Source organism: Neomonachus schauinslandi, chromosome 1 (assembly GCF_002201575.2).
Source record: "Neomonachus schauinslandi chromosome 1, ASM220157v2, whole genome shotgun sequence".
Lineage (NCBI taxonomy): Eukaryota > Metazoa > Chordata > Mammalia > Carnivora > Phocidae > Neomonachus > Neomonachus schauinslandi.
This window is the reverse complement of record NC_058403.1, coordinates 89,215,717-89,230,636: the sequence shown is the minus strand read 5'-3', so window position 1 is coordinate 89,230,636 and position 14,920 is coordinate 89,215,717. Positions and strand designations below refer to the sequence as shown.

The following is a 14,920-nucleotide window of genomic DNA, read 5'->3' as shown; positions in this document are numbered from 1 at the left end:
GCAGAAGTGAAGTGAGCATCTAAGCCCAACTAGGGATGGATGCTCAGGGAGTGATGTGGCGGTAGAAGGTGAAGGGGTATTAAATTTTAGTTGCAGAGTAGTTTGTGATGTCTGAAGTATAGTGTTTAAGATAGGGCGATATGTCTAAAGAATTAAGGAGGAGGCAGATCATGAATGTCCTCATTGAGCCGTACTTCGGAATTTAGATATAGTTGCGAATAGTGGCAGTTAGACTAGAAAGACTTCATCGGATATTAGACATTCTCTTCAAATTAGGCTGGTCAAATTCTCACAGCACTAGTTTACTATATATAAGAAAGGAGGGCAGGCCGTTCTTCCTCCTTCATACCTATATAAATAAAATATATTTCCTAGATTATAAGGTCTTTATGAGCAAGAACCTGGGTTAATTCACCTTGTTTTCTCAGTATCTATCGTAGTACTTTGCACATAGCAGGCTCTCAATATTTATGGTGTAGGATAACAGAATTGAATGTAAAACTCTGGAAAATGGGTAGTTTGACCTACCTACCAGAGGCTCCCTGCAAAGACTGCTTGTGATCATAACCTCTTCTTTCCCTGATCAGTTGTCATAAATGGCAAAATTCTTTTCCGCATCTCCTCCTTACTTTTAGATTTATAGTAAGAGGCACCATCAAAGTAAATCAATATGAAAAGCAATTTTTTAACAACATGTCAATTTGTAAGTAAAAAATATGTCAATAAATTCTCTTTAAAAAAGGTTTGGAGGAAACTAAGAATACATGAAGAAAATGATTTTTAGCAAAAGAAATACAATATATCCAGTTTTTATTTATTAACTTTTTAACTCTAGAAAATACATTGTCAAAATAAATACATTATAAAAGCTTTCTTTTGTAATGAGAGAGATGAAATGGTAACTATAGTTATATGAATCATATAAGGTAATGTATCAAGAAGATAAATTTCACTTGTTATGTAAGCAAAAATAATTTAATGAGGAGCCTTTAAAAATTATGGTGATTGGAGTGCCTGGCTGGCCTGGTGGAAAGAGCATGTGACTCTTGATCTCAGGGTCAAGTGTTTGAGCCCCACATTGGGTATAGAGATTACTTAAATAAATAAATAATTTAAAAAATTATGGCAATTAACAAATCACAAAATTACTTTAATAGTATGCAGTTGACCTAGGGAGTCAAACCCCAAACGGTTGAAAATATGTGTATAACTTCCAACTCTCCCAAAACTTAACTACTAATAACCTACTGTTGAAGCCTTACCAATAATGTAAATAGTCTGTTACCATACATTTTGTATGTTATATGTATTATTTACTGTATTCTTAGAATAAAATAAGCTATAGAAAAGAAAGGGTTATTAAAATTATAAGGAAGAGAAAATACATTTATAGTACTGCATATAAGTGGGCCTGTACAGTTTAAACCCATGTTGTTCAAGGGTCAACTGTATATTATTGTATAGTGTGGACATTTTGGGTTCAGTTTTAAAAATAGATTCTATATTTCTTACTACTGTAATATTCTGTATTCTAGAGACTTTTCTTTGACCAGCTTTTCTGGCATTACTCCTTTAAGTGTGCTGCCTTATGATCATTTTTCTGCTGGATTGTCCTTGGGACCAGTGGAGCATTTCTGAGAATTTTTTTCTGTGTGACCACATGTAATTCTGGAAGGACTGTGAATACTCAGCCAAAGCTGCACAGAGTAGGATATCAGCTTTCATGTCTTTTTGGTGTCCTAAGGATAAGGAGATACAAACTGGTAGTTTCAATAAACCCAATAATTTTGGCAGGACATTTACATTATTTTTTTTTCAAATGAAAAAAACTTTTAAAAATATAAAACATTATATAGAATATTTAAGGAATAAAGAAAATATAAACAAGGATACCAAGTTGCATTTAGAAACTGTCAGCCTTAATATAACCTGTTGTCCATCTTGTAAAGGCAGTATTTTACAAAATGAAGAAGAGGCAGTTCTCAAAGAAATGCTGCTTAGTGTTATGGAATAGTGGACATTTTTCTGGCTTGCTGTCAGTCAAAATACAGGTTAAAAATCGCCAAATTAAAGCAAATAAAATGAAGAGTAGAATTGAGAGTAGAAAAGTAAATGAGTAGAAAAGAAGCAGAAATGAGAGCTCTAAAACTGGGAATGTTGTGAAGGGGATCATGATATGCCGTCCCTAAATTTGCTTCTTTGGTATAAGAATTACTTTGAGCTGAAGGTATTTGAGTTCCTGAAATCCCTTATCTGCCTAAAAGCAGAGCCTTCCAAAAGAACTCAGAAGTCATTGAATCCCTTTCTGCAAAGCAACTCTAAGGTCACCACACCCAAACAGACATTACCACAATACTGTCATATCCTCCACCTATATTTTCCTAAAGGTCCTTTTATTTTTCCAAAAAGTGATTTGCTTTTCCATAGGTGCCCTTTCTCCCCCTCCCTTTCCCTTAGTGAGTTAAGCATATATACCCCAAATTCTAACTTCCCCTTTGAGTTACTCATCTTTGAGTGCTCCTTCTCCCAGTGCACATGCTAGAGGATTTTTGTTTGATTTTCTCTTCTTGTTCTCTCTTTTGTCAGTCTAATTTACAGGGCCCTGGCCACCAACTTAAGACTGTAGAGGGCAAAAAGATTTCCTTCCCTGCAATTGAGGCCTAGGACTTCATAGCTCACGGACACAAGTATTATGGATTACACTTTAGGAGTATTTAGTGTAGGAATTTGCTTCCCCACACCTCCTAGGTCAGCACTTGATATAAGTTAACTTTTGTTATCTGATCTCAGTGTAGCAGTTCTGCCCCTGGGCTAAAGCTGGTCCAAGTGAAATATACTAATAATGAAGAGATTAAAGGTGAACCACAAGGGCATTCTAAATGTCCTCATAATACCTCTAAAATGTGCTTTTTTAGCAAAAACATGGTCCTCTGTCTTTAACAGCTATAGGTTTCTAATATATAAAATAAAAATTTGGTTACGGTTCTCCTTAGGATGGGTTTACATCCCAACAAACCCATCATTAAGTTGAAAATATCCTAAGCCCAAAATGCATTTAATGCACCTAACCTACTAAACATCATAGCTTAGCTTAGCCTGCTTTAAATGTTCTCAGAACACTTACATTAATCTATATTTGGGCAAAATAATCTAACTAGAGCCTATTCTATGATAAAGTGTTGAATATCTCGTGTAATTCATGAAATACTGAAAGTGAAAAACAGAATGTCTGTATGGGTACAAAATGGTTGTAAGTGTGTGGATTGCTTACCCTCGTGATCGCGGGTTTGACTGGAAGCTGCGGCCTGCTTCTCCTGCCCAGAATCACAAAGGAGTAGCATACAGCATATTGCTAGCCCGGAAAAAGATCAAAGATCAACATCTGAAGTATGGTTTCTACTGAATGTGTGTCACTTGCTTTCACACATCGTCTTAAAGTTGAAATATCGTTAAGTTGAGACTTTGTAAGTCAGGGACCATCTGTACTTTCTTTAATGTATAAAAGAGCCCAAAGATGTCAGCTCCCAATCCATAATACCTTATCATATATATATATCACTTCTAACAAGAAATAGGAATTTCTGATAAGACAAAAATGATGATTTCCTTGGCTGTAAAATAGGAGCTCAAACAAATTAGAAAAATCACTAACTCCTTATATATTCAGATTGGGAATGAAATAAAAAGTTCACAAAAGAGAATTTCTTCTACTAAGAGGTTAAAAAAAAAAAAAAAAGGCAGGAGATGTAGCCAGGCCTGCCAGTGGGATGTGTAAAACCCCAGGCCGGACTAGTGGCTGAAGGGTGGCTTCTGGCTGGGCCAGGTGGTGGTAACAGTGCGAAGCGCAGGCTGCCGGGTTTCGGGGTCACTTTCTAAGCTCCTTCTGTCTATTGGTTTCCTTCTTTCACTTCCACCTTCTGACTCCGACGGCACCTGTTCTATACCATTACCTTGGCAGGCAGCCTTCATGTACATTTTAACAAAGTCTCTGTGCCAGATTTTCTCCTTAAGTTACCAAAGGCAATTGTTAAAAAACCTTGCAGAACAAGTAGGACAAAACAAAACAGTTTTCTGTGAAAGCTGCGATAGTCACACATCCTACTGGCAGACCTCTTGTGAATTTTACACACACTATTAGAAGCTGGCTGTTGACAAGGAAGACTTTAATTGTTTTTAATTGTCTCGACAAAGGGGTGTAAATCTCCTCCATTCCATTACTGTTTATTGAACGTCTTTTCATGCTAACATGCCCAATTTGGCTTCTCTTTTTCATTAATATAGCTATGCAAATTTTCAGGAACTGAGACAAAAGCAGGTGGTTGGTTTTTTGTTTTTTTGTTTTTTGTTTTGCATTAAGACAAAGCCTTTTCCCAGCAATACAGCAGGGCTCATGACAACTTGTTGCCTGGTTACTAGGGATCTCACATGTGGGTTTTCATAATAATAGGTATTTTGATTTTTTTCTATAGAAAATTTGGTAGAATTTTCTTCTTTCAGTAATTGTGGCCCATCTATGTAACCATTTGCCATATGGAGATGGAAGGGGAGAATTAAAATAAAATTTCTCTCAAAACAGGAATAACGTAGTTTCTGTTGGGGACACATATTTGTTCTACTGGAAGTAGGGTTTTGCACACGGTAGAACCAAAGGTTTTCTCACATTTCTTTCTCTTACCGTATCACTCTTCTTTAATTCCAAATTCTAATTGGATATTCATTCCTAAAGTATTAAAATTCAGGTAACATGAATTTCAGAGAAAACTTTCAGAAGCTTCTTCCTCTTAATATCTGTTACACCATGCTCCACATTCCATTTGTTTTAAAATCCATTTAATTTTAACTGGAAATGAAGTAAATTAAAAATTATGAAGAGAATTTAGTGAAGAATTTTGTAATAGATTATTTTTGATTACCATATATCTGAGTAATCTTTTGTAAAATTTTTACATACTGGTCTAATTTCTTCTAAATTAGAAAATTGGAATGTGTGCCAACATTGATGGATACATGCGAAAGCACAGATTCGGGTCAGAAAGATGAAAGGCAATAATTAAATAACATCAAGGTTAATAGTCTAGGAACTTGACAACTGTATTAGTACAATATGTTTATTTAGTAGATTTAAAGTGGGTTAATCAGTAAACCATTCAGCATATCCTGGTTATGTGGCATGTGTATAAAAATGCATGGGGTGCTATGAAATATATATTTTAGGCAACCAAAAAGCTGTACTGGACTCCATTTATGATTTTAGATATTATGGAATGTAGAGTTCAGTATGTTTCCTGCTGCAGAACTGTCTACAATTGTAAGAAAACAAAATTGGCACTGAAAAAAATAGGATACAATTAGGGAATAGGAGCATATTTAAATAGGTGCTAATATGAGGTGAAAGCATGTTTGTCAAGGTCATTAGAGAAGGGTTAAATATGTGTGCTGTGGAATTTTCAGAGAAGGCATGTTAGAGCCAATATGGCTTGCCTGGACTGTGACAGATGGGGAGAACTTGGGTAGATGAAAGAGGTAAATAGAAACCTTTCTGGGGTGACCAACAGCGTGAACTATAAAAGTCCTTTGGCAGGTAAGGTCAGAGAGAATGGCTGTGCAAGAAGTAGACCTTAGTGACTGGAACAGAGGATTTTTCCTGGGCAGTTACTGGATTTGAGGAGAAGTAAGTAGGGTCCGGGTCTTCACAGCCAGGCAGGGTACTTTAAACGTAGACAATGGACAGTGTTAAATTCTTGGGCTGGGAGTGTCATTATGAAGACAGGTCTTCTGTGAAGAGAACCTAGGCTGGGATTAGAGGCAGGATGGTTGGCTGGGAGAGTTGTGGATATCTATGCACAAAAGAGTAGACTGAGTGAGGTGAGGGTATGATGGGGGAGTGAATGAAGAAATACAGTTTAAGTAATTAAGCTATATTTTACTGATGCTTATTTCTTATTTACAAATATAGTACAATAATTAACACATTCCAGAGACAGTAATTAGCAATCAGGTTAAATTACTTTGATTACTTCTTTTGCATTTAATGAAAAACATTTTGAGAAAGCTACTTTCTTTTTTTTTTTTTTTTTTTTAAAGATTTTTTTTTTTTTTTTGACAGAGAGAGACACAGCGAGAGAGGGAACACAAGCAGGGGGAGTGGGAGAGGGAGAAGCAGGCTTCCCGCAGAGCAGGGAGCCAGATGTGGGACTCGATCCCAGGACCCTGGGATCATGACCTGAGCTGAAGGCAGTCGCTTAACCAACTGAGCCACCCAGGCGCCCCGAGAAAGCTACTTTCTAAGGTGTTTTATAGGTCCTCTCAATATAATGTCTCTTTTGCTTTTACTTCATTCTCTCCCTCTCCCTTTCCCTTTCTGTCCCTTAGCTCTTTTTCTCTGTCCTTTCTTTCCAAGTTTTCTTTCTAAAGGAACAAAGTTTTAGGGTGAGTTTTATTAAATTATTTTTTTTAAATTATTTTATGTAAGTATTATCTAAACAGTTTAAAAATTATATAGGCTTAAAATGAAAGAAAAATAGCAACCTCCTTTTTTTTTTTTTTTTAAAGATTTTATTTATTTATTTGACAGAGAGAGAGATAGCAAGAGCAGGAACACAAGCAGGGGGAGTTGGTGAGGGAGAAGCAGGCCTCCTGCTGAGCGGGGAGCCCGATGTGGGACTCGATCCCAGGACACTGGGATCGTGATCTGAGCCGAAGGCAGACGCTTAACGACTGAGCCACCCAGGCTCCCAAAAATAGCAACCTTCTTATACCTCTCTCCATTCCTACTCCTAAGAGACGAGTTTAACTGTTCTAATTTTTTCTTCTGATAGTTCTATGCTTATATAGTTATTTCTTAATTTATAAATTGTTATTATCCATTTACTTCTTGTTTTGTTAGTTGAGACTGTGTTTCTCTAAGATCACATCCCAGCCATCCAAATTATCCTCCATTTTAATTACAAAGCTACATCACAGTTGTTTGTTAAATTAATGGTTTTTACATTTATAATAATTGAGTATTATTTACTTCTGAACCAGTACATGTATTATGATTGTTTTCTTTCTTTTTCTTTCTCGCATATTTTTTTCTATGTTTTCTTTGTATCTGTTGCTATTTGTTCCCCAGTGTTCTATGACAGGTCTATTAAATACCATTTAAAATGATTTTTTGTTGTTGTTCTCAGGAAAGCATTCCTTTTAATGCCTTTATTATTATTATTATTTTTTTTTTTTTTAAGATTTTATTTATTTATTTGAGACAGAGAGAATGAGATACAGAGAGCATGAGAGGGAGGAGGGTCAGAGGGAGAAGCAGACTCCCTGCCGAGCAGGGAGCCCGATGCGGGACTCGATCCAGGGACTCCAGGATCATGACCTGAGCCGAAGGCAGTCGCTTAACCAACTGAGCCACCCAGGCGCCCTAATGCCTTTATTATTGAAGGCAAAGGCCAAGTGACGAATTTGGTCCTTACCTTAGGAAATGAAAATAGTCACAGAACTCAGAAGAAACTAGGAAAAGTGTTCTTCTGAAACACCAACAAAATAAACTCCTCTTGAGCTTGATGGGGGCAGAGAAAGGTTGGGAGTGAAGAAGGGACTCATAGGCGGAACTCATAAAATCATCTATTAGCTACATTAAACTGTTTTTGTTTTTGTCCTGGAAATATTCCTGTTGTGTCCCTTCATCCTCCTGCATCAGCTTTCACTGTTGCTTTTGGGCCCGGTACAACTGTCATCCCACAACTTTTCTTTCCTGCTTTTGATTTTAGGATCCTACGTTACCTTTATCTCATTCCTGCCTCCTGTGGCTTTCTCAGAAAGGGTGCTCGGGAAAGTTTTTTGACTCCTTACATGTTTGAAATGTCTCTACTCTCCTTTCACGCTTGATTGGTAGTTTTGGTGAGCACAGGCAGCTTCCTCTCAGAACTTTCAAGCCTCTGTTGTCTTGTAGTGTTTCTGCTGGGAAGTCAGAGGCCATTCTGATGGTTGGTGCTACTACTCTCAGGAAATTTTACGATCTCTTTTTTGGGCACCTGTGTGCTTTTTCAAACTTGTCTTTCAGTTTGGTAATTTTTTTTGTTCTTTTTATTATTGTCATTGTTATATTATTATTGTGATTTTCTTTCCTCTGTTTTCTCTCTTTATTTTTGTAACTCCTATTGGAAAAAATGCTAGCTATTCTGGATTAATTCTGATACTTTTCTCTTTTTTCTTGTTACTTTCCATTTCTTTTTGTTTCTGTTGTTTTTTTAAATTTTGTCTTTTATTATTATTTTTATAACTTTTAAGAACTCTTTACTCTGTGATCATTCCTATTTTATGGTATGCAGTTCTTATTTTATGGTACACTATATTTTGTCGAAGTCTTTCTCACTCTGCATAGTCTGTTTCCCTCTGATTCCCCCCTTTTTTTTTCTGTCTTACTCTCCTTTATGTTAGAAGCATTCCTCACATATTTAATAATCTATAAAGGACTTTTAAGAATGAAACATTAAAAGCTAATAACTGTAGGCCTCTTAGGTGGGATTTGTTTCCTGATGAGCTTCACTATAGAATGTATAGAATGGTGATAAGCAGGCCTTTTCATTTTTAGTACCTGATCACACACACACACACTTCATGCAACAACCCAGAAAAGTAGATGTGTTTCCCATTTTAGTGTTGAAGAGACAGAGTCAAATGGGATAAAACAATTTTCCAAGGTTACATATCTCATTAGCCGCAATATTCTGTTTTATATTCAAGTCTGTATGGCTCAAAATCTCACACTCTTTCTAAGATAGCATTATTTAATTTTATTTTTTTCTTTTCTGAATTCTGAGCCAGGTGGTATTATGGTAAAATTTGGTGAAGATGGTCATGACTCTTTAAACTGTAGATTACGAGTAATTTAACTTAAGTGTAAGTACATTTTGAAATGCTCTCTGAAGCTTTTCAGTTTATAGCATTTAAACAAAATGTTAGAATAGTAAGTTATAAAGGAATTAGAAATGCTTCACCAGTTTGTACGTCACCGATGTCACCACATTCTTGAAGCATAAAGCTAGAAGTGGAAAAGGAATACCTTCATAAACTGCAGAGTCAAATAAAAATATGTATAGTCTTTTGAGAAAGTAGTTTGGTAATATATATCAATAGAAGTTGATACCTCTGACTTAGACCTCTAATTTTAGAAATCTTTTTCTACAGGAGGAAATCAGAGGTGTGGATAAAACTATAGATGAATCTTCAAAATTATGTCCATTATTAAATATATAAACATAAAATTAGAAACAACCTAAATTCCTACAATGGGAGAACTTTTAAATAAATTATGGGGAAGCCATATGTTGGAGTATTATCTCGGTCTTAAACATGATACTTTCAAAGGGTACTTAAAATACCATAAGGAAATGTCTGGTGTGTTAAGTGAAAAAGCAGAATGCCAAATTGTACTCAAAGTACTGTGCAAAGTAGGTTAAAATTCATGTCCATATGCATAGAAAAAAAGACTGGAAGAAAATATACCAAACTGCACAAGTATTTGTCTCTAGATTCTAGAATTATAGACAATTTAACTTTTCTCATTGATACTACTCTGTAATTTCCAGATTTCCTAAAATAACTATGTATTACTTTAATAATAATGAAAGTGTATACTCTTTAAAAACACTTAAAGGAAAGAGAAAAACTCTCTTTGGTCTTTTTGCTGTTGAGAGTGAAGCTAAGGGTTCTTTGGTTCTTCCTTATGATCATATCATCATCTGGGGATAGAGCTAATGGGAAAGAATTAGGCTCTTTTCTGTGCTAGATTGTCTTTAAGAATTTCCAAATTTAGGAAAAGGGGCTGACTCTTGTCCTCTTTATTGCTTCTTTTCTTGTGTTTCTTATCTATATTCTTCCATTTTTATACCTCAACAGCTCAACAACTCATCATTGGATTGTCATAAATATGATTTAAATCACTAATGTACATTTCATATTTATTGTACATTTTTATTTATAATGTAATTTAAATATAATTCATACACAAATTGGAACTGGTTTCTGAAATATTTTGTAAAAATTTATTAAAGATTTCCTCGTGACAACTATTATATATGAGAAAAGTTCAAGGTGTAACTGGGTGTTACAAATAAACAGTAAGGGGAAAATCATCCTGATTACCTGTAATTAATACTGGTCTAGCTTTTAGACTTTTTTTTAGGTAAACAGTCATTTTATGTAATTTAATTACTAATTACAGTGATTTTTAAACACCTGGGCTCCCTTTGCACAATCTATAAAAATCTTTAGAAAATAACAATTAATACATGCATGATGTTGAAATGGAATGAAAAGGGTGGGATCTAGACATTACTTGCAGTTTTATGAATCTCAGCTATACTGAATTCTTCTAGAATAGAAATGTTATAAGCATCATTGCCAGTTCTGTGGACACAATTTTAATGACAAAATTTTTTTGAATGACGATTTAAAAATGTATTTTTAAATTCAGAGCACACATAATTTGGCTAAATAGTTCTTTTAAAGGGTAGGCAGTAGACACTGTGTTCTTGAATATTCAAAAAGAGTGAAATGTGTATTTTTTTTCTGTAATCACTGTATAAACATTTATTAAGCATCTAAGGACTAAAGTCTTCCTCGCTTTATTAAAAATGGAATTATAAAGCATATTGGCTGGTATTTTATATGAATATCATGAAATTTTGGCAGATTGCTGCTATTACGCAGCCATGTAAAAACAGTGCTTAAGGTCAGAGAGACGGACCATCTTTAGCACAGCTTCATTTATATAATATGGTAAATTAAATGACACACAGTTTTCTATTATTGACACCATCACCCCCCATAGGTTAAAGAATTTTATGTTGGGTCTAACTGAATTCATAATTATCATGTCTGTTAGTTTATAATTTTGGAAGAATGCTTTAATATTTTAGGTTTCACTTGGATGATTTTGCATTTTTATTCACAGGAATGAGGTGGACCAAGTAAGTGGCCTCATTGCTGTGGGGGAATGAAATGACTTTCTTAATTGCACCTCCTGATCTGCCTCACAATTGTCACCTACTTTGGTTCCTCCTGGATCCAAATTCCATATGTGATGCTATTTTCCCAGCTGGTAATCTCGTAGTTCTGATGCTGCCTCATGTATAGTTTGTTTACATTATCAAAGAAAAAAAGGTTTTCTCATGGTCTCATCCTACAACACAGTTAAAAGAGAGGACTAAATTAAAGCCACTGACTTGTTTTCTGTTGGCTAAAATACTTCATCCCCTTTGTTAAGTAGGTACTTTTATTTTTTTTTAGCATGTTAAAGGAAAAAAAGGATAATTTCAATGACATTTAGTTTACTAAAGAAGACAGTTAAAAACACTGGCAGTCTTTATCTTTAGATCATTGATCTGTGTTATCTAGGGTAAAGGGAGAGAACAACTAAGTCTTTAATCGTGAGGTATAAGTGTATAAAGTATGCTTACAGTGTATCCAATTGAACATTTTTTTTCTCAAAAAGGAAATTTTACTGTGTTGTTCATCTTTCTGGGGCAGACATTTACTTTTTTTCCCTTAAATAAGCAGAGAATCCAATAGACACTTTACAACATTCTAAATAATCATAAAATTTATGTGATAACATGATTGTTGTTGGGCACTCTTTATTATTATCTGTTAACTTTGGATTGCTTATAAAAACCATGACTTGAATAATACAGGATATCATAGCATGTATGTGTTTTAAACATTACATACTTTATTTTTGACAAAAGTCTAAATATGTCATTCTGCCCTTGACTTTAAAGAGAAGTAAGTTCATTCAGTTTTCTATTGTTGCATTACTTAATGACACAGATTTTTGTACTGATGTATGACATGAAAGGTGCTCCTTGTTAAATATCTCCCAGCTTAATGTATCCTTAGTGCATGGTTAACCTACGCTCAGAAGCTGAGAACTTTTACATATTCTTCAAATACACTTTTAGCTGATGTTTACATAGGAAAAATTTATATTTATCTAAACTTAACACATGATTTTTGATAAAATGATGTTTGAGAAGGACCTGGGTATAATTGTTAGAATATCAGAACCATGGTACAACCTCTCCAGAAAACATGCTAACAAAAGTGATGTGCTTCTTGAGTGTGGCTGATGCTAAGGGGCCATGATACTGCATCCAAATCAACTGTTTGCTAACTGTTGGTAATCACCTGGTAATCAGGAAGCAATGTTTTAAGCAGTTCGTATCCTACTATGATAGTTTGCCACTTACAGTTTTACTGTGTTTTATGGAAGATACTGCATAATGGGGTTAATGTGGAACACATACTAGTATTTCCTATTTAATGCAGCAGGAAAAAAAATACTGGTTAGCTTTTTCGTGTCTGATTTTCAGGATCTTAGTATTAACTGACATTCAGTGAGAGATGCCTGAACTCTATTTTGAAAGTCTGAGGTAGTGGAAAGACGTAGGCTTTGGCATCCATAATCTTTGGTTCAAGTTCTGCCGCTGCCACATTATGTATACTTGGATCCGTTTTTTAAGTGTTTTTTTTTTTTTTTTTTTTTAAAGATTTTATTTATTTATTCATGAGAGACAGAGAGAGAGAGAGAGAGGCAGAGGGAGAAGCAGGCTCCCAAGGAGCAGGGAGCCCGATGCGGGACTCGATCCCAGGACCCTGAGATCATGACCTGAGCCGAAGGCAGACGCTTAACCATCTGAGCCACCCAGGCGCCCCGTTTTTTAAGTGTTTTGAGCCTTAGTTTTCTCCTGTGTAAAATGAGAAAATACTTATCTTTTATAGTTGTTTTGAGGATTAACAAAAATATGCATAAAATCTTTTAGTGTCTTACACACCCTAGTCACTATGTTAGTGAAGGCTATTATGATTACTGATAATCTATTAGTTATTAACTATGTAAAGGTTAATAATGCCACATTTTCTGTAATGCCTTCTAGTTGATGGAGCACTTTCATATATAACATAATTAATATTTTATCTTAGATCTCTGAGAGACCTCTTATTATTATTATTAGCATTTCCTATATATAACTGAGGGAGCTAGAACTCAGAAAGGTTCGCTGGTGTGGCTAGTAAATGATGAAGTAAAAATGTGAGCCTAAACTTTTAATTTCCAAGTGTCTGTTCTTTTTACTATAAAATATAAATTTCTTATTAATAATTACTAACTTTACATTCTGGATGAGAGATATATTTTATTTGGCCTTAAGTTTTAATTGGATGGATAAATAGATGAATAAATGCTTAGCAGAACTAGGTATTAGTTTTTGCTAAAAATCAATTATGTATGAGGGTTCCCCTTTCTCCACACCCTTGCCAACACCTGTTGTTTCTTGTGTTGTTGATTTTAGCCATTCTGACAGGTGTGAGGTGATATCTCATTGTAGTTTTCATTTGTATTTCCCTGATGATCAGTGATATTGAGCATGTTTTCATGTGTCTTTTGGATATCTGGATGTCTTCTTTGGAAAAATGTTTATTCATGTCTTCTGCCCATTTTATCATTGGATTATTCATTTTTTGAGTGTTGGGTTTGATAAGTTCTTTATATATTTTAGCTACTAACCCTTTATCAGATATGTCATTTTCAAATATCTTCTCTCATTCCATGGGTTGCCTTTTAGTTTTGTTGATTGTTTCCTTCTCTGTGCAGAAGCTTCTTATTTTGATGAAGTCCCAATAGTTTATTTTCGCTTTTGTTTCTCTTGCCTCAAGAGACATATCTAAAAGGAAGTTGCTACAGCCAATGTCAAAGAGGTGGTTACTTCCTGTGTTCTCCTCTAGGATTTTTATGGTTTCAGTTCTCACGTTTAGGTCTTTAACCCATTTGGTATTTATTTTTGTGTATGGTGTCAGGACACAGTCCAGTTTCATTCTTTTGCATGTAGCTGTCCAGTTTTCCCAACACCATTTGTTGAAGAGACTGTCTTTTTTTCCATGGATGATATTTCCTGCTTTGTCAAAGATTAATTCACCATATAGGTGTAGGTCCATTTCTGGGTTTCCTCTTCTGTTCCATTGATCTGTGTGTCTGTTTTTGTGCCAGTACTGTACTGTTTTGATCATTTCAGCTTTGTAATATAACTTAAAGGAATTTGGAATTGTGATGCCTCCAGTTTTGCTTTTCTTTTTCAAGAGTGGTGGGAATGCAAACTGGTGAAGTCACTCTGGAAAACAGTATGGAGGTTCCTCAAGAAGTTAAAAAGAGAACTCCCTTATGATCCAACAATTGCACTGCTAGGTATTTACCCAAAGAATACAAAAATACTAATTCAGAGGGATACGTGCACCCTGATGTTTATAGCATTATTTACAATAGCCAAATTATGGAAAAAACCCAAGTGTCTATTGACTGATGAATGGATAAAGAAGAGATGATGAGCACTGGGTGTTACATGGAAGTGTGGAATCACTATATTGTACACCTGAAACTAATATTACACTGTGTGTTAACTAACTGGAATTTAAATAAAAACTTAAAAAACACCAGTAATGTATAGAGCTGTTAGAATTTGATAATTCCTTGTAATTGCACAGTGATTTTGACTCTGTAGTGTTTTCACAAGCTTTAACTCATTTAGGCACCTGTAGGGACAGAATGGGAATCTACAATACAGATGTTACAGATGATGAACCTGAGGTCCTGAGAGGCTGTGTTTTCCTGAAGGTGACACTGGTAGTAAAGAATAGAATTTTGTGTCTTCAAGTAACAGGTTTTGCACATCAGATTTTACATGAGTGACCTAAATTTTATTTTATTTGGCACTTACTAGGTAGCTGGTAATATGTAGAGTAAATGTTGTTAGAAATGCAAAAAGAAACTAGGCAAGCTCTTTGCCTTTGTAGATTTTAAATTTTTTTTTTTTTTTTTGCGAGAGAGAGAATGAGAGAGAGCACGAGAGGGAGGAGGGTCAGAGGGAGAAGCAGATTC

The 14,920-nt window shown here is 35.0% G+C and overlaps 1 long non-coding RNA gene across 1 annotated transcript in view; it reads left to right on the top strand.

The window, feature by feature from the left end:
• The window catches only part of LOC110591730, a 290,114-nt gene that overhangs the window by 90,528 nt on the left and 184,666 nt on the right, over positions 1-14,920 (top strand). The gene's annotated exons all lie outside the window — the stretch shown is intronic.